This window comes from Lontra canadensis, unplaced genomic scaffold (assembly GCF_010015895.1).
Source record: "Lontra canadensis isolate GAN:19392208 unplaced genomic scaffold, GSC_riverotter_1.0 scaffold18, whole genome shotgun sequence".
Lineage (NCBI taxonomy): Eukaryota > Metazoa > Chordata > Mammalia > Carnivora > Mustelidae > Lontra > Lontra canadensis.
Genome location: NW_022631012.1, coordinates 8919823 through 8937848, shown reverse-complemented (window position 1 = coordinate 8937848; position 18026 = coordinate 8919823). Strand labels below are relative to the sequence as shown.

The 18026-nt window shown below is 47.6% G+C and overlaps 1 protein-coding gene across 4 annotated transcripts in view; it reads left to right on the top strand.

Annotated features, from left to right (window-relative positions):
* NRP2 (neuropilin 2) overlaps window positions 1–18026 on the top strand; it is a 111371-nt gene that overhangs the window by 15546 nt on the left and 77799 nt on the right. The gene's annotated exons all lie outside the window — the stretch shown is intronic.

Sequence of the window (18026 nt, the reverse complement as noted above, 5' to 3'; positions counted from 1 at the left end):
CATGGGTTGGAGTCTCCAAGCTGGTTGTACGGGTTTATGTCACCGACACCGTTCTAATTGCTTTACAAGTATCCCTCCGTCCTGCCCTCCTGGTGGCCCTGGGACATTGGTGTGGTCAGGGCTAACATTCTGCAGATGAGAAAACTGAAGCCCAGAGAGCCTCTCAGTCCCCCAAGGAGGCTTGGCTGGTCTCATAACACCAGTCCTGCTACCTTGGAAATGTGCAGCTTGGGAGATACCAAGTGGGCATTCAGACATCCATGAGTGCTTTAGAAACGGCTTCTCGACCCCACGGTCCCTTAAATGAAGTTGAAGGAGCAGGTAGCATTGCAATGTCAAGGATGTGCATGTACTTTGCACCTTCTAGTGGGCTCTATCCGAAAGTCTTTGCTCGTTGAAACAATAGTGTGAGTTTTCGGTGCAGAAAAGAACATAGCGATGATCACATCCTGCTCCAAAGGTGCCCCAACGATGTGCCACTGGGTGTTCAGTGTCCCGTTACGATTCCTAAACAGTCTGGACATTCCTTGTGACCGAGGTGTCGCAAAGATGGAAAAATTCATAAAGGGGCCAGCTGGCGAGAAAAGTGCAAGGGAGCAGGCCTACCTCCAGGCTCACGCGTCCTCGTGGAGGAGACAAGGCCCGCCCTTGAACCAGGGCTAGACTGAGAGGCGGTGAATTGATGTTGTTGTTATCCTCCTAGGACTACTTCACGCCTACATAATGGTTTTCTCCTAGCAAGAGGTAGTCTGCGCTGAAAACCGGAGGGTGTCTGGGATGGCTGCCTCATGTGATGAACAGTCATAAGACGGATTTTCTAATCCCAGATCTACTCTTGACTCAGTGGATGACATAGGGTAACTCATCAGTTCCTCTTTGCTTAAGTTAAAATGCACAGCCTGATACACTCCTACAGCATCTCAGTCCCGCTGAGTCCCGGCAGGGGACTTCAGCAAGGGTTTCTGGCAGAAGAGCTCCTGTATTGGGTGTTTTTGCAGCCCAGTGCCTTTGGCTGGGCTGCAGGAGGCTGGCACAGACTGGAGCCTAATGCACAGGGAGCTTGGGTCTGAGCTCAGAGAAATTTGACTAAGCACCTCTGTCTACCGAGGGCCAAATTCTGTTATGCGTATGCCAGCAAATCTCCCAGGGAAATTGCTAAGAGGTCATCTTATGTATATTCAGAGTGGCAGGACAGGAAGGCATGGCTTTTGGAAGGAAGAACTCGGAGCCTAGTGAGCATGGCTTAACACATGTTAGGGAACTAAGCAAGGCCAGGAAAACATGCTCTTACCCTGTTTGGGGCCGCAGGGTCTGCCTTCCCCCAGCCAGGACTCAGCCCCCTGGGTGGGGAGAACTCAGGTTGCTGGAGTCTCCGGCAGCAAAAGGGGACAAGCTCTTGCTGGACTTGGAGTAGGGGAAGCAGAAAAGTTGCACGTTATCTTCGGGCTTATAATCCTTACTAAGCAGCTTCCTGTTTTTCTCCCCACACCCCATGGATGCTTCTGGCTTGAACTGAAAAGGTCAGGAAGGTCAGAAAAAAAGTCTTTCTGGGGTCTCTTTTCCCCAGTGCCACGTTATCAGAAAGGCTCTGCTGGGGTCAGGCCTCCACTACTTAACCTCGTCCTTAATTCTCTCTCCCTCCCCCCTTTCCCCTCTGTTCCCCATTTCTCTGTCATTCCTGTTGACTCTTGTATGTAGAAAGACACTCCCGGTTCTCTCCATCTCTCACTCTGCAAGGTATTTTTAACATTCTTCCCTGGCCATTTGCATTCAGAATAAATGAGCTTCTCCTCCCCCACGGCCTTGTACCACTAGCTGGTGAGAGGAACAATTAAACTTATTGAAGTGTTCGAAGTTCTGTCTGGTGCCTTCTCTCTCCCCCTTCTGTCCTTTTCAGTCCAAGGGAGCTCCTGGGTTTGGAAAGCGCTGACTACCAAAGGAAATTAGACTCCTTTCTCTTTTCATTTCCGGTGCATGTTTTGAATTGGACTTGGCTCTCCAGGCTCCTAGCGGGGATGGATGCTTACCAAGGGAAAACCGCCTGCACTGTCCTCCTCCTGACAGGGCACAGCAGCAACACCCCTGCAGAAAGGAAAGTGAGTAAGAGCACCAGGAAGCAGCCAGCCCCACACTGGAGGAAGGGCCGGCCGCGGACAGCACCATCCCCTCCTCACATCTGTGGGGGTAACGGGCAGAGGTGGCCCCGAGATCCAGGAGCAGGCCCGGCCCGGAGCTCCCTGGGCCCTTGGCTCTCTGTGTCTTGAAATCCTCAACCCAAAGGTGGAGCCCCTGAAAAGTAAACCCCAGACAGGCCTTTTGCCTTGAACAGCCGCTTGTCCGTTTTGTTCCACCGAAGCCTGCTGTCTGCTTGGAAACTTTCCCTCACAGCCCCAGCTCTGCCTGAGTCAGCGCGGTCCCAGGCCACCACCATCTGTGGGGAGCTCTCTGACTCCTCCCTCGGGCTGTGAGCAGGAATCCAAACCCCCAGCACCCACAGGCTGCTCTCTGTGGGCAGAAACCAGAGGCCCCCGTGGCCTGGCCACGTAGATGTGGCCAAGGGACCAAAGGGCAGGACTCAGGGTCCTCTGAGGGAACAGGGAAGAACCACTCATTCCCTGTGGTGAGGAAGAGGGTACTACTGCTTTTCCCCTGAGTCAGCCAGCAGTAGGCGGGACACTAGAGGGCTTTGGGAACATATGTACACAGACTTGAATCTTTTTCCATTTCTGAAATCTAAGATACATGCGTTTTTTTTAAGAACACCCACCTGCATATGATACACAACTTATTCATGAGGCCTCAGACCAGCATGGCCTCCCTCCCCAGCCCAGAGGCCCAAGGGAAACCCAAACCGAGAGTCTGGGCCCTGTTAAGAATTGGTCACTTCCAGATGGGTGTCTCGGAAAACATGCTTCACCAAGTGTGCAAACCACTAGGAAGACCTAAAAGAACATTTCTTGAAAGAACAAAAAGCCCACACGAAGTTTATGCGAGTGATTTTAGGCATGCGTTCGGCATCTCATTTTCCACGGGAGAGCCGTGCTCCGTCCAAGGGAAATGTTTAGATACTCGGACCTACTCATTTAGAGTTCCACAGTCCTCTTTTGAAAGGATTTCTAATAAAGAACATTCTAAATCCTGTGCCACACTTCCCTGTCTTCTTAAGCAAAACCAGCAGTAAGGGGAGTCAACTTCTCCTTCATGATTCAGGCCTCTAATTTCAAATTTCGCTTTTTGTGACCCAGGCCAGGTTTTGTCCAATTTGGATCCCGAGAGATTGAGAGTTGAGTTTTTGTTGACCTTCTAAACTTCCCAGGCCTCAGTTTCCTCACCTGCAAAGCTGATCATAAGTGCTTCGCAAGATTGCTGTGTCTTGTTTGTGTGGATACGCAATGAATTAGCAACCGCATTAACACCGTTGTCCTTTGTCAGGGGAAAGTCTGTGACTTTTTCCTGTCAGTACTCTTGCTGTCACTTCCTGTGAGGTGTATGCCTGCCTCCCGGAGCCGCCTTCTTCTGACTTGTATTACTCTTTCATTGTGTTGTACGGATATTGCTTCCGGAGATCTTGCTGTCCATTGGGAAGTTCTGGGTCTGGGGTCCCAGCTCTGCCCGAAGCCAGTGTCATCCAGGGCCAGCATGTCTGCTTGGCTTCAGTCCGCCAAGCTCACGGTGGAGCAGGCTCTGAGGCACACCCCCATGGACAGAGTGTGAAAAGCATCAGTGCACAGAATCCTGGCACCAGCTGAGGTCCGCAAGATCTTTTCTTTCTATTTTTTTTAAAGGTTTTATTTATTTATTTGACAGAAATCACAAGTAGGCAGAGAGACAGGCAGAGAGAGAGGAGGAAGCAGGCTCCCCGCTGAGCAGAGAGCCCGATGTGTGGCTCGATCCCAGGACCCTGGGATCATGACCCGAGCCGAAAGCAGAGGCGTTAAGGAACTGAGCCACCCAGATGCCCCCTCAAGGTCTTTTCTGAAATCATCCTCCCAAAGCCCACCCATGTTCTGAATACTGGAGGTTTAGGGATATTTGGCCTTTAGCTAAGTGTGCTGGATAAACAAGGAGCCCCTGTATTTTTGGCCAGAGGAGCTCTTTAAATCTTAGACTTGCCTATTTCTCCCAAAGTAAGGGATGATATTCTAGAGAGGCAGCAGCTTCCCAGGTTGATAAACTGATTATGGTCTACAGAGGGAATGGACCAGATCTCAATAATCTAGCCCCTCCCCATCCAGCTGACAGCAACTTCTGTGCTCCGTGAGCATCCTCCATTCCAAGCAAACAGCCAAAGAGAACCTTATATCTGCACGAGACCCTGTGAGTGCCCAGTGCTTGGACCCTCCTCCTTCTCCCCTCCACAGGGACCAGCCGCACACTCCCTTCGTCTTCCCTTCTGTTTCCTTGATTCTCCCAGTTCTCTTTTATGGTTCCCAAGGTCGAACTCCCAGAGCATTGCGTATTGCCTTGATTTGCTGGCTTGCCTTTAGTTCATGGGCGGTCCGTGTTATGTTCTGAGAGTGTAAATTCTCTAAGGGCATGGACTACATATTTCATTTCTGTACCCTCAGGACACCTGGTCTTAGAGTAGTAAGCAGGTGCATGCACAGGATTGTTGCATATTTTTACATTTGAGTTGCCAGGACATAGGTCAATGTGGCAGGAGCCCATGCTGGAAGCAGACGGAACTGTCTGCCCTATGCGTCCATCACGTGATGTGATATAATGAGAGCAGGAGGATGAGACACGGGCTTACGGAGGTCACTAAGCCCTCTGTGACTCAGCCTTTCACCAGTGAAATGGCAATAAACCATGCATTCATCCATAGTGACTAAACGCCTACCATGTGCCACACGTGATGATAGCATTGGGAATGCACTGATGAGTATATCATATTCTTTGTCTTCATGGAGCTAAGAGTTTGGGAGCAAGTCTGGGGTGCCTGGGTGGCTCAGTCGGTTAAGCGTCAGATTCTTGATTTTGGCTCAGATCATCTGTCAGGGTCCTGAGTTCAAGCCGCATGTCAGGCTCTGTGCTGAATGTAGAACCTGCTTAAGATTCTTTTTCTCTCCCTCTGCTCCCTGCCCGCCGCATTCACACACGCTCTCTTGTTCTAAAAAATAAAATTAAATAAAATAATGTTAGGGATGCCTGGGTGGCTCAGGGGGTTAATTAAGCCTCTGCCTTCGGCTCAGTTCATGGTCTCAGGGTCCTGGGATCAAGCCCCGCATCAGGCTCTCTACTCAGCCTGCTTCCCCTTCTCTCTCTGCCTGCTGCTCTGCCTACTTGAGATCTCTCTCTGTCAAAAAATTAAATAGCATCTTTAAAAAAAAAAAAAAGAAAAAATAATGTTAAAAATATATGGTTATTGATGATAAAGCTACCACGTCTAGAGCTTCACCTCTGAGACTAGCGCTTTGCTCAGTGCTCCACATACATCATCTCATTGATCCTTGAATCACAAAAATGTGAAGTCCTTGTTACTCTTCCCATTTTACAGATGAAGAAACTTGGACTTAAAGACTAACTTCTGGCCCCAGGTACCACTCACAGGAATAGTGGGGAAGGGATTTGAAGCCAGAATGCCCTCCTATGCGACCTGTGCTCTACTCTTAGGCTCCACTGTGTCCCCCAGCACTGTGAGCTCTGCCTGGGGATATGCAGTGGGCCTGATTATGTGAGCCACCAGCACTGAGACCCAGCGTAGGCTGGGGAGATCAGGGAAGGCTCCCTGGAGGAAGTGATGCCTGCACCAATCTCAAAGAAGTTAGCCAGACAGAGCAGAGCTATATATCTCTGGTGGTCCAGGTAGAGAACATCACGTCAAAGACAAGACAAGGAAACAATTTGATGCCTTAGGGAACCACAGTAATCAAAAGGCCATCCTTGTGACTTGATGATCAACAAAACTTGTTTTCTCTGAAGAGTGCCTGAGCAAAGCTGTTGAATTTTTTTTCCTGGCCAGGCGACTTCCACCATCTTAGAGAAAGGCTAGGGTCAGGAAGCGGGGAAGACTAGGACTTTTAAGCACCCTCTGCTGTTCCCAACCTCCCTGACCAGGGTCTCTACAATTTTACACCTTGTGTCCTGGGACAAACCCCCTCTGACCCCCCAGTTTAATGCCCGAACCTGGAAAAATCCACCTCTCCATTTACTCCTACGTAGGACTCTGAACACTACCCAAGTGGAGGCGTGGCTTCAACTGGAGTCCACCTAAGTCTCCAGAAATCGAAACAGAGTGTGAGTTCTCTGGTTCAAGAGAGTGCCTTGCACTCAGGAGAGAGCCTCACGTTGATTACTCATGACATTATTATAGATTTACTGCCTGCCCAACCACAGAAATATTCTGATTCCCCCAAGGAGCCAATGAGCAGCAATATTTTTCTGTGTTGCAACAACCCTACTAATGACAGAAACAGATCCCCCTGCAGGTATATGGTGCAATAAAATGGGCAGCCCAGCTGACTCCGGCTCAGCCTGCGGCGGACCCCGGCACATCAACCTTGACCAAGGACTCCACCCAGCAACTCTGCTTGCTGAGAAGTGGGAAAAAAACATCACAGATTGTTCTCCTCCTCCCACCAAGGCTAAAGAGCAGTTGGGACAACGGTTATTTTTGGCAGTTTGTTTTTAAATACACGATGTTGCAATCGCCATGCTCCAAACGCAAGCTTTGCTATGGAAGTCCTTCTTAACAATGCATTTTATCTCCTGATTGAGAAAATCACTTGAGGTTTTCTAATCCACAATCCCACTTGTTCTGCCTCTCAGCCCTGGCACCTTCTCTGAACCCAGCTGTCCCAGAGGGCCAGCATCTTACCCCATGTAACTGCGTGTAATTCTCCCAGCTAATTACACCGGGTGAGAGTCTGTCTTCAGAAATTCAGTGGGAGTTCAGGGTGGGGAGGGGATAAAGAGGACGACGAAAGAGACCAAGTAAGAAAATTAGATTTTTCTTAAAAAGTGGTTTGTGTATTTTCCTATAGTCATGAGTCCTATAGCAAATACGATGTTCTCTTTGTTTTTTTCCTTTTTAATGGCAGGGGGATTGAAACCTTTGGATTAAGAGAAACTCAATAGATAATTTAATTTCATTCTTCTACTTCGGCCTTGATAAATCATCCCAGAAAAAAATATATACATGATAGCTGCCCTTGTCTTTCCTTCCAGAAAAGAGCTTTCATAATCGACCTTCATTATAAAACCTAGGGCCTCACAACTCATCTCAGTGATTGCAGAGTAGATGGTTGTATTTAATTTACATAATCAGAATTTTTTTTTTTTTTCCCTAGAAGGAAAATCCCTGAAAAATGTTAGCTGGGTCAGAATAAAATTTTTAAAAAGAAGAAGAAAGAAAAACATGTAAACTGGGCTTAGGTTTGGGAAGCTATCAAAGGACTTCACATGATGAAAGAAATCCACATGATTTTTTTATGCTTTTTTTCCTACCTTTGTAATCAAGCATCTTGACACACTCTCTCTCTCTCTCTCTCTCTGTGTGTGTGTGTGTGTGTGTGTGTGTGTGTGTATATATATATATATATATGTATGAATGAATGACTAGGTACTGCGTTATTCCCATTTAACAGGTGGGTACACTGTGAGAGAGATCTCACAGACAGTAATGGCTGGAATTGGAGGCCCACCACCCAAAGCTGCCTTTGTATGTCTGTGTCCTTGTACTGAGAGCTGTCACCCACTGTCCCCATACTTAGGTATTTGAGCCCTCTCTGATTTCCTTAGATATCTCTGACAAGTCTTTTCTTTTCCTCTTCCGTCTCTTACTCTTTTCTTTGCCTCTTCCTGCCGTGGGGTCACCTCCGGATGCCAGCAGGGCAGTCAAGGAGAGAGAGCTCTTTCTGGGACGCTCTGTCGACGGTCTCCGTCTGCCTCCCTGTCATCCACCTTCTACTCCGCAGGTCCCCTCCAGCCCCCCTCACCATCCTCTTCAAATTCCCTGCCATCCCCCCACCGCCTCCCTGTGCAGCTGGAATCCGAAGATGTGAGGGCTAGTAATAGAGTGTCAGCGGAAGTAATTGATTCCTCACACACAGAGAATTCTCCTGCCTTCAGTGTCAATGGAGCTGAACCAGAGCCTTGGAGGTGAGCGAGACATGTAAACAGTCCATGGCTGAGCTGTCAGGGCGAAGCTAGACACACGGAGAGCGGGCGAGAGGAAGAATGGTGGAACAAATAATTGTTTTATTGGGAAGGAAAGGAGTAAATAATATTTCAGCCCAGGAATTGGCAGTTTGAAGGAGATGGTTGAGAGAGCCAGGAGCCGAAGGAATCGTGATGCAGGTTTTAATGGGAAGAGTTTTTCTTTGTCTCAAGGTAGGAGGTTTCATCCTCACCGCACCCCCCCTCCCATTATCATCATTATTATCATTAAAATAATTACCGTAACAATTACGGTTGATGAGACCTCGAGTTTATAGAGCACCTTTCATCTAAAAGTTCAAAGTGATTTATCTATGTGTCATCCCTTTGAGAGTGGTAGGAGGGTAAGAAAGTTTTTTTGTTTTTTTTTTTTTGTTTTATCCGCTGGGAAACTGAGGTCCGAGCAGATAACAAGATTCGGTGTAGGCCTTGGGGCAGGCAGCTAGGTTAGGCGCTGAGGCTGCTCTGCTAGGGGTCTCTACGGCCCTCCTGCCCACCAGGGCCCTTATACTTGTGTGGCCCTCCCAGCTTATCCCTGGCACTAGTGCTCCCTCCCCGGGTGCAGGGGGGCCCCCACCGCTCCCCCCTCAAGTCAGTAGCTTTGCAGCCAAGCAGCCAACAGCTCCTTGCACAAAGCAAACAGGCTGCGATGCTGTGGGATAAATAAAGGTCCTTCAAGGTCTGACTCACACTGCTCCCATCCTGCTCAGAGACTTGCTGCAATCTGGTTCCCTTTCTTGTAGAAGCTGCTGTCCTTTCTTGACATAGTTCTTCCTAGTCTTAGGGAGCCCCCTGCCAAGAGAACCCAATATTCCTGAATGTTTGCTCTTTCCACCAACCCACCATCCTCCCACCCCCCATTAGAGATGCTGGCCGGTTCCTGCAGAATACAGGACCATTTCTGTGATGGAGAAAGGCAAATGCTTTAAAATGCACCAGGCCGGACTGGGCGGCCTTTGCTCCCAGTGCCGCCCCGACGTTTTCACGACCCACCCGTCGAGGAAAGCACTGGTCACCAGGTGCTGGCTGGAGAGGCGGAAGCTGTCCCAGCTGACTGGCCACTAAGAGCTATATTCAGAATGTCCACCCTGGCGTGGCAGCAACCTTCCTGCTTGGTCATTAGCACAGGTCCATCATTTCCACAACTAACGTGTTTTTTGCACTGTCGTGACAAGTCTGCCCCTGGCGCCAGGAGAAGCTCTGAGCCCTGTAACCTGAAGCTTGCAGTGAATGAAACCCAAGGAAAGGGCCCAGCACACCAGCCACATACTCCCAAATGGTCTCCTGCTTGGATTTCTGCAGGGTACATTTTTCAGGCAAGCTTTGTATTTTATAAATTTTGTTATGGGGGCTGGATGCCAGCAAAGAGGGACAGAAACATGACTGGGAGCCTAAATCCCTAGAAAAATGTTTTTCCGATGCAGTGATTGATTCCCTGGTGCCCAGTATGCCTCACTCCCAGCAGGCTCCCATTTTTCGGACAGATGGGAAGGTTATGATTTGCTCTCACAATTAGACCCTCTGGGAGCCAGGGTTAGCGAGCGCTTGTTCCAGAGGGAACCATTTGCCCGGCCGAGTGTCAGGCTGCTGCTGCCAGCACACCCCGGCCCTGGAATGGTGTACTCTGATTTCCCCTTAGTGGATGCCAGTTGCTTTCTGCCCCTTCCAACCAGCCCCGGAAGGCACAGAGGCGTGAACCCTGTTCCCATTTATGAGATGAGGCAAACTGAGGCATGCAAGCTCGACTGATCCAGGCCAGTATAGACCAGTCTGGCCTTGCTGGGCAGGGTTCACCTTCACCTCTGAGCGCCAGCCTGCTGGGGCACAGACATGAATTATGGGCTACTCTTACCTACTTCCTACTCTGGTGTCCTTACAAAATGCTAACAAGGAGCCCTTTGAGCTAAGCGCAGAGAGTGAGGACTTTATAGGCGTGTACCGCAGATGGAAAAAAGACCCAACCGTCGTGCTGAAAACAGCCTACCCTAACAGCATTCAACTTCACATTGGCACTGGTCACCTAGAAAATCCTTCCTTACATAAGCAAGCACGTTCCATCCAAGCCGGCCTCCCGAGCGCTCACTGGTCCAGGAGTGGAACAGATCTGTGGCCTCAGGAATGCGCCTTGCTGGGGAGCCAGGTCAGTGGGGGAAGCGGTGTTCAGCGAGGGGCCAGGGGAGAGGAGCCCGAGGCTTTGTTGTGTGCCGTTCGCTCTCTGAAAGTTCACCCACAGCGAGACCCATCAGACACCCTGTCTGCAGCGGCCTCCTTGCTCACGTCGCGCGGCGATCTTGGCAGCCTGCTCCGGCAGGAACAATGAGATCGGCAGGGCCCTCTCCATCATCCCGGGGCTTCTGCGGAAAACAACCAGCAATTATAAATAGACGTTATTTGTATTTCCATTTTCTTGCCTTCAAGGTTTTCTGGAATAATTCCTTCGGTTTGTTTTGGGTTATTTTCTTCGCATACTTCCTTTGCTGGGGGGGTCAGATTTCCTCCTTTCTGAGGCGCCGTGAAGACCCTGGCTGTGCGGAGATTGTGGATAAGCCCCGAGCATCAGAGACGGGTGGTGGGAAGAAAGGAGGGAAGAAAAGGCAACTGCCAGCAGTCGCCATTAAAGAGGCAGCGGCACCAACCCTGAGAGGCAAACCAATGCCGAGTCTTGGCCCGTTGGGGTCCTTGCAGTGATCGAGCAAAGAGTAACAATAACGACAACAGTAATAGTACTAGTAATGACTGACGTTTATTTATTGAGGACTTACTATGTGCCAGGCACTGTACTGAGCTGTTGACATGCATTAACTCACCACAGTGAAGGAGGTCGACCGCTAGTTATTCAAGACCCTCCAAGTCATGGGGGGTGGGCTGGCGAGGGGGTTGGGGTGGAGAAGGCACGGGCTGTTCTGAATCCCCCATGGCAGGCTGGCTCTGGAGGCGGGACTCAGAAACACCAGAGTGAAAGGCAACCTCAAAAACTCAAGTGACTAAAGCACTATTGATGGATTTGTACAAGGGGAAGATTTTTTTAGAAACTGCCACCCCTAGCATTGAGGCTGGCGGGCATTGGGACTGTCTCTAACTTTGTGACTTTTCATTCCCTCCTCCGTTTGATTCATGTGTATATAACCCTTCTCTCCCCCATGTCTGCCACCCTGCTTTGTAAAAACACAAGTGACAGTAAAAATAACCAGTGTCTTCCAGGGATGTTCGCAGGTATCTAGCACCCTTCTGGGCTCCTGTGGACTTTTACAGTCCTTCCAACAGTCCCACAAGGTGGGGATCATGGTTATTTCCATTTTATAGATGAAGAAACTGAGACTTAGAGAGGTTCAGTGCCTTGCCTGCGTTCGTGCCACTAACGAGTGCTGGAAACAGCTGGATCTGCCTACAAAGCCCGTACCCCACACTTCTCAGAGAACACACCCGCTTATCGACAGATATGTTTCTGTATCACAGTCATTTAAGATTTTTTTTTTGGTCACAGACCTAGGAAAATGTGCGTACACACAAACGCACAAAATTTCTGCATTTGACTCTAGGGCTTCTCTCACCTACTGAAACTCATCTGTGGGTCCTACTAGAAATCCACGGGTTGAAGAATATGTGCTCTAGATGATACTTTAAGAGCTTATAAATACACAGGATACTGTTTTCTCACTCGATGGACCATATGTTCACATATGGGTATATATGTGCTTTTAAAAATACTTCACTTGCAAAAATTAATATGTTATCCCATCTGAACACTTAAAAGCCAGATTTCAACTGGGTGAGTCTTGAAACCATGGATTCCAAATCCGCTCACTGCTTCTATGGGTGATTTGTCTATTAATTTTGGCAAGTCCTCTAGGCTTTGTTTAAACAAAACAGCTAAATAAAAAGAGCAAGATTCTGCTAAGTCTCCAACGGGAACCAAGCAGTTTCTTTATACCCCGTACCTTCTGATTCTATTGTACGGGCATGATCTGATACTTTCACGGGATGGAGGTGAGGCCTGTAGGCCCAGGAGTGAGACCACCTGGGTCTCGAGCCCGTCTCCGACCTGTCCTTCTCATGGGACTCTGGGTAGGTCAGTTGGACTCTCTGAACCCCAGATTCTGCATCTGTAAGTGGGTGGGAACCGTAACATCATGGGGTATATTCAACAAGGATTAAATGAAATAATATCTAAACGAGGGTCTAGCCCATAATAAATGCTCAGTAAATGGTTGGTATTTCTTTCCACTGATGTTCCCAGTGTTGTTCCAGCTTCTTCTTAAATGGGTGGCCCTGATGAAAGGGAGAAATTCAAGGAAATGAAATTTGCTTCTTTAAAAAAAATCTGACCTGACCTTGACCTGATTCTCCATAAAGGCTGGATTTCACTATTGAGCCAGAGACCAGGTGACCCGGCTGTGGGTCTGACTGGACCAGAGACTTGGGTGGGCCTCATGCAGACCTGCCCACAGCCTCTTTGTGTCTCAGGCAGCTTCTTCCCTGCGAACTTGTACGTGACAGTGTTGTGTTTTCCTCCTCTTTTCCCTGCAGGTTTTAATGTAAGGATTAATAAGACAGTGTTTGTAGATGTCTTTGAGCTTCCCAGAAGAAAGGCACTCCAGGAGGTGGTAGATTCTCTGGCCTCCATAATCTACTCATGAAATATGGAACTTTGAAAGTGTGAGAAAAATCTCAAATCACTTTGACAGCATTTTAATTATAGTTGATTTGTTTGCCGCTAATAGTGAAAATGCTGTCAGCATGATTTGAGATGTTTCTTCCACTCAAAATGTTATATTTCATGTTTTCGAGTCATGAGGCAACATTTCAGTTTCCAGATAAAACCAGAATAGCTCAGTGAATGTGTTGGAGCACAAAGGCAAAGAGTAGAAAATGGACCAAATGTATCCATCCCCTCGGGAAACGTCATCACAGAGTGAATTCTTCCCGAACTTACCAACTGTAGGCCCCTCGTTCATTTGCTCACACCACAAAAAATAACAAGCCCAGCTCTATGCCAGCCACCATGGAAAGAGTAGAAATTCCGCAGGAAAAAGGCAAGGTCCTCGCCCTCGTGGTGCTTACTTACTATGTAGTGAGGACACAGATTCGAAACAAATAAACAAGTATATTGACAAGACCTTTGCGAATGATAATAGCTATAAAGGCAGTATGAGGATGGCGAGGCAGAGAAGAAGGGTCGAAATAGGGTGGTCAGGACAGGCTTCTCTGAGGAGGTGACTTTTGCACTGAGAAGAAGGAGACAGCACCAACCACAGAAGAAAGTATCACAGACAGAGGGAAGAGACTGTGCAAAAGCCCAGGGGCTAGAAAGAGCTTGCCATGTGCAAAGTGTGAGGTCTTAAAAATTTGTGATACAAGTAGCATAACAGGAGACATTGACTGGTTGGCTTCCAGACATGGTGGGGGACATGAGTGCTGTGATGTGTAGACCCAAGTATCATAGAATGGGCACAGCACTCTTCCCCAGAGCACCAAGCACTCCACCTGTGACAGAGAAATCTCCTCACAAGCAGCTCTAAGTGGCAGTCCTTCGGGGGCACTCTGGCAGGGTGGACATCATCTGGCCATTTGAGAAGGGCCTGGATGTCGTGAAGAATCTTCTAGCTCAGGCTCGGTTGGCTAACCCAGCCTTCGGGGGCCTGCTGGGAAATGTCAAGCGTGGATAGAGTTATGGAAACTAGAAAGCCTCTTTTCATGTTTGCCTAGTGATGAGAGGAAGCAAGGAGTCTGTTGCTTTTTCATACCTCTCCCGTGGACTCTGAAAATTAATTCCCCCGTCAAGATTCCCACGCCCCAAATGTGGGTTTGGGGAGAGAAATTAAGACTTTGAAGTCGAGGAAGAACGTACAGAAAACGTTCTCTAGACAAATGCTCGACATGCCGATGTCAGAATCTGTGAGGAGAAAAGTAAAAAGGCACCCGAGAGCCATTTTGGAGAGAAAGGAAAAAGGTAGGAGTGAAAATGGCTACTTCAGCTTAGGAAAGTAAATAGACGGCTAAAATAATAAAAGGTAGTGTTAAAGCTTTGGAAGGAATTTTTTCATTTGAGGGAGATTATGAATAATGAAATGCAAACACAGTAGTTAATATGTCCGTTAGCTGGTTTATGTTTTCTTCTGGAAGACGAATAATGTGTTCTAAGAGGAATGGCCTTTCAGGTTATCCTCCTTGGCTGTCGTTGGGGGTGAGCCCAGAGTTTGGACCCCAGATTCCTTTACCAAACAAATGCTGGCTATCAGCTGCTCGATGAGGAGCCGTATTTATTCCAAGGCCACAAACTTCCTAATCCCCCACAAGCTCTTCCAAATGAATCTGACAACACTGAAATTTCTAAGGAGATTTACTCCAGCTGTAGCAAATCCCTAATAATAAAAAATTTCCCCAAATGAGTCAGTCACACAGGACATAAATGAGACGTTCTGTGTGAAGTCAGCATGTCATTCAGTGTGTGCCCTTTATACAAAAAGCCCAGCCAGAAGACTGTGTTGTCCACAGGGCAGAGCCTGGGCACTGGGGGTTGGGAGAGAGGGTGTCAGCCACCAAGTTGTCACTCGGGGTCCCTTGCCTCTCAAACAAACCTGATAGGAAAATCCTGATTATTTGCCTCACAAAAGGATTTACCAGAGGGGTCCTTTAAATAACAAGCCCGGAAAGAAAATTTATAATTCGATTGATATGTATAAACCTTTTTCAAAAATGCATCCCTTCACTGTGTGTATGTAAATATGTAAGGATGTATTTGTAGCTGCCGGCATTACAAAAAAAGGATTTGGGCGGTACATGCACAAAGTAAATTGAGGCAAGCTTACAGCCAAGGCATTTGCTAGGGAGCCCAGCTTGGTCCCTGATTGTGTTAATCCCCTAAATTACTCCACGGGTGATTAGGCAACCAGATAGAACCCTCCCCTCCTGATGACCCAGCCAGTGGGATGTCTGGACCTTTCGTTGTCCTTTCTGGAGAAATAGGCAACACAAAGCCTGGAGGTATCTGGTTATCATTTTAAAAAAATACCTTCAAGTATTTTCTGGGTGTGGGCCACGTCCCTGGCCCTGTTCTAGGTGACCCAGCGCTGTGACTGACTTAGTCCTCGCTACATGTCTATGTGGCGACGCTAATGATGGTGATGATGGGATTTACATTTTCATTTGCCACATTGTGAGAGCTGGCTTCTTTTTCTCTGCTGTCCTACTCTGAACAAAAAATCTTTCTTTTCTTATTTTTTCTTTTATTCTATCATGTACTGCTTTATGGGTTATTGAAATATGGTTAAATACACCGTTACATTAATTTCAGGTATAGGATATAGTGATTTGACAACTGGATGCATTCCCCAGTGCTCACCACGATGGTGCAGTTACCATCTGTCACCGTGAAAAAAAAAATTCTTAATGGAAGCAGCTTTATTTTATATATTTGTGGCTTATTAAGAGATGCAAGCTCATTGTAAGCAATTCAGATAATAGAAAAGAACAAAGAAAGAAGTAGCAATTACCGATTTTACCATCCATATATCTCACTACTGTTAATATTTTAGTTTATGTAGTCTTTCAGACTTTTTTCTGTTTGTGTATGCAAGATTGTTTGTGTGTATATATGTACACACATATATACATAGGTATTTTAACACATTGCTTTTTAAAAATCCATTTTTTTAAACTAACAATATAGCATGGCCATTTTCCTATAAAAACAAAATATCTAGACCTAAAACACTATCAGTTCACTATAGCAGTAGAGCATCCCATTTTATAAATATACCAAAATTGATTTACCTGCCTTCCTTTGTTGGACATTTTGATATGGTGCTGTTTATAAACAAAGTATCTTTTCACTTTTCTTATACTTTTTAAAATTATTATTATTATTATATCTACACCCACAAAGATGCATATACATCTTTTCACAATTGTCTGATGATTTTCTTAGGAACAATTCCTAGCAGTGGAATTGCTGGATTCAAGGGTTTGTCCCATTTCTGCCAAAATGCACCCCAAAATGTTTTAACAGATGTTCATTCCACTTACACTGCACTTTTACTCACTTGCTCTATTCACCTCAGAAATGGGTGTGAGGATACAACAAATCATGGCTGACAAATGACCAGGCTGAGTACTGACGCTCTATATAGATTATGTTGGTCACTTAAATCTCACAACAACCCTAGGAAAAAGGTTCTAATATCCCTTTTTGGCTGTCATTTTCCCCATTGCTGAGGATCAGAAAGGTTAAGTAACTTGCCTGAGGTCACCCAGCTAATAAGGCCACACTGGGATCCAAACCTAGTTCTCTCTGCTTCTGGGATCAGCCAGGGCCTGGCAAGGGGCGGAGGCTGGCGGGTGGGGGTGAGTGGGACGCTTCCATCCAGGTTCCTACATCCACTACTCACGTGAACTGGGTAATATCTGCTTCCTGAACACAGCTGGCTTCTCAACAGTGGCACGCCCTGATGGGACATCACCGTTACTCAACTGAGATTGACTGACTGATTAACAGTGCTTACCTTAGAGTGGAAATACCAAGGAGGGATTTTCCAGAAGGTTTGGGGAATTTCCTTTGCGAACAAACTATCTTTCCCCTTTTGTTTTGGAAGTGAGGAAGCACATTTTCAAACTGAGAGTCCTCTCCCAAATTGAAATCACAGATTCCCCCACCTCCACTCCCTTTCTCAGTCTGTGGCTCTCTCTCCAGAGCTGCTGGGGGGAGACCCGCCATCTTGTCTACACTAGATGCAGCAGTTTCTGTGATTCTTTTGACTGTAGGATTCCAGCCCTCTGGGGTCTAAGACTGAACTAATCCCGGTCCCTTCCTTAGACTTCCTTCAGTGCCCTGTTTGTTCCTAAGTGGCTGTGCAGTCTGAAATATGGCGCCTGGGGGCTGCAGTGAGGCCTTGGGCCACTGAGGCTCAAATAAGCTGCTTGTGCAGGCAGCCAGCTCCCACAGACCCTGTGTGTATGGCAGGAGCCTGCAGGCACATCCCAGGGAGGGTTGCTTCTCCCTCTCTTTACCCAAAAGAGAGAAATTTCTTACATGTTGTTTTAACAGTGTGCTGCAAAATAAACAAACAGGGAGGGAGAAGGAAAGGGATGGTTATCAGTAAATAGTGGGTACAGTGACCAGAAGTTTGCAGGGAGCTGGTGGGGAAGGACTCGCCCACCTCAGCTGCGGAGACAGTGGTAGTCACTGGGAGACCAGGGAGGAGCACAGAGTTGGCACCATGGAGATGACCAGAACACACAGCAAGGCCCCGAATGTGTGCCTGTGCAGTTAAAATGGCGTCCTGCGGTGTGTGCGCCATCCTGCGAACCTAGCCAAGGATGTCTGTCTTTGACGAGTCTTCCCCAACCTGGGACCGGGTTGATTGTGTTTGAAATGAGCTCAGGCCTCCGTGCAGGGATGGCCTCCTGCTCTGCCTCTTGCCGAGGCTAATAGTTATGTGCTCCTAGACACTGGGTCCCCAGGGATTCACCCCCTGCTTTTGGAGAAAGGTTTTTATGGCCTTCTCTAATACAGTGCTGATTCCTATTAAAAACGTGTTGTTGACTAGATGCTGCAGAGGTGAAATTGGTAGAGTCATCTCAAGGAGGGAGGGGGCCCACACACGGGAGTCTTTATCACTAACAATTAAAGATAAGGGAAGAGGGGGTAACCCAGGAGGAATCTGAAGCATGGGGGAGAGGGTAGGAAAGTAAGCAGATCTCTCAGGAACATCCCCAGTGTGCCTGGCTCAGTGCCTAGCACCTTCCTCATATGCTTTATTTCATCTCCAACCCAGCCCTCTGAACTGGATATTTTTATCCCCATCTTGTATGGATGAAGAAATTGATCTCAGAGGGGTTAAGTAACTTGCAGTAATGCAGAGCTAAGAAGA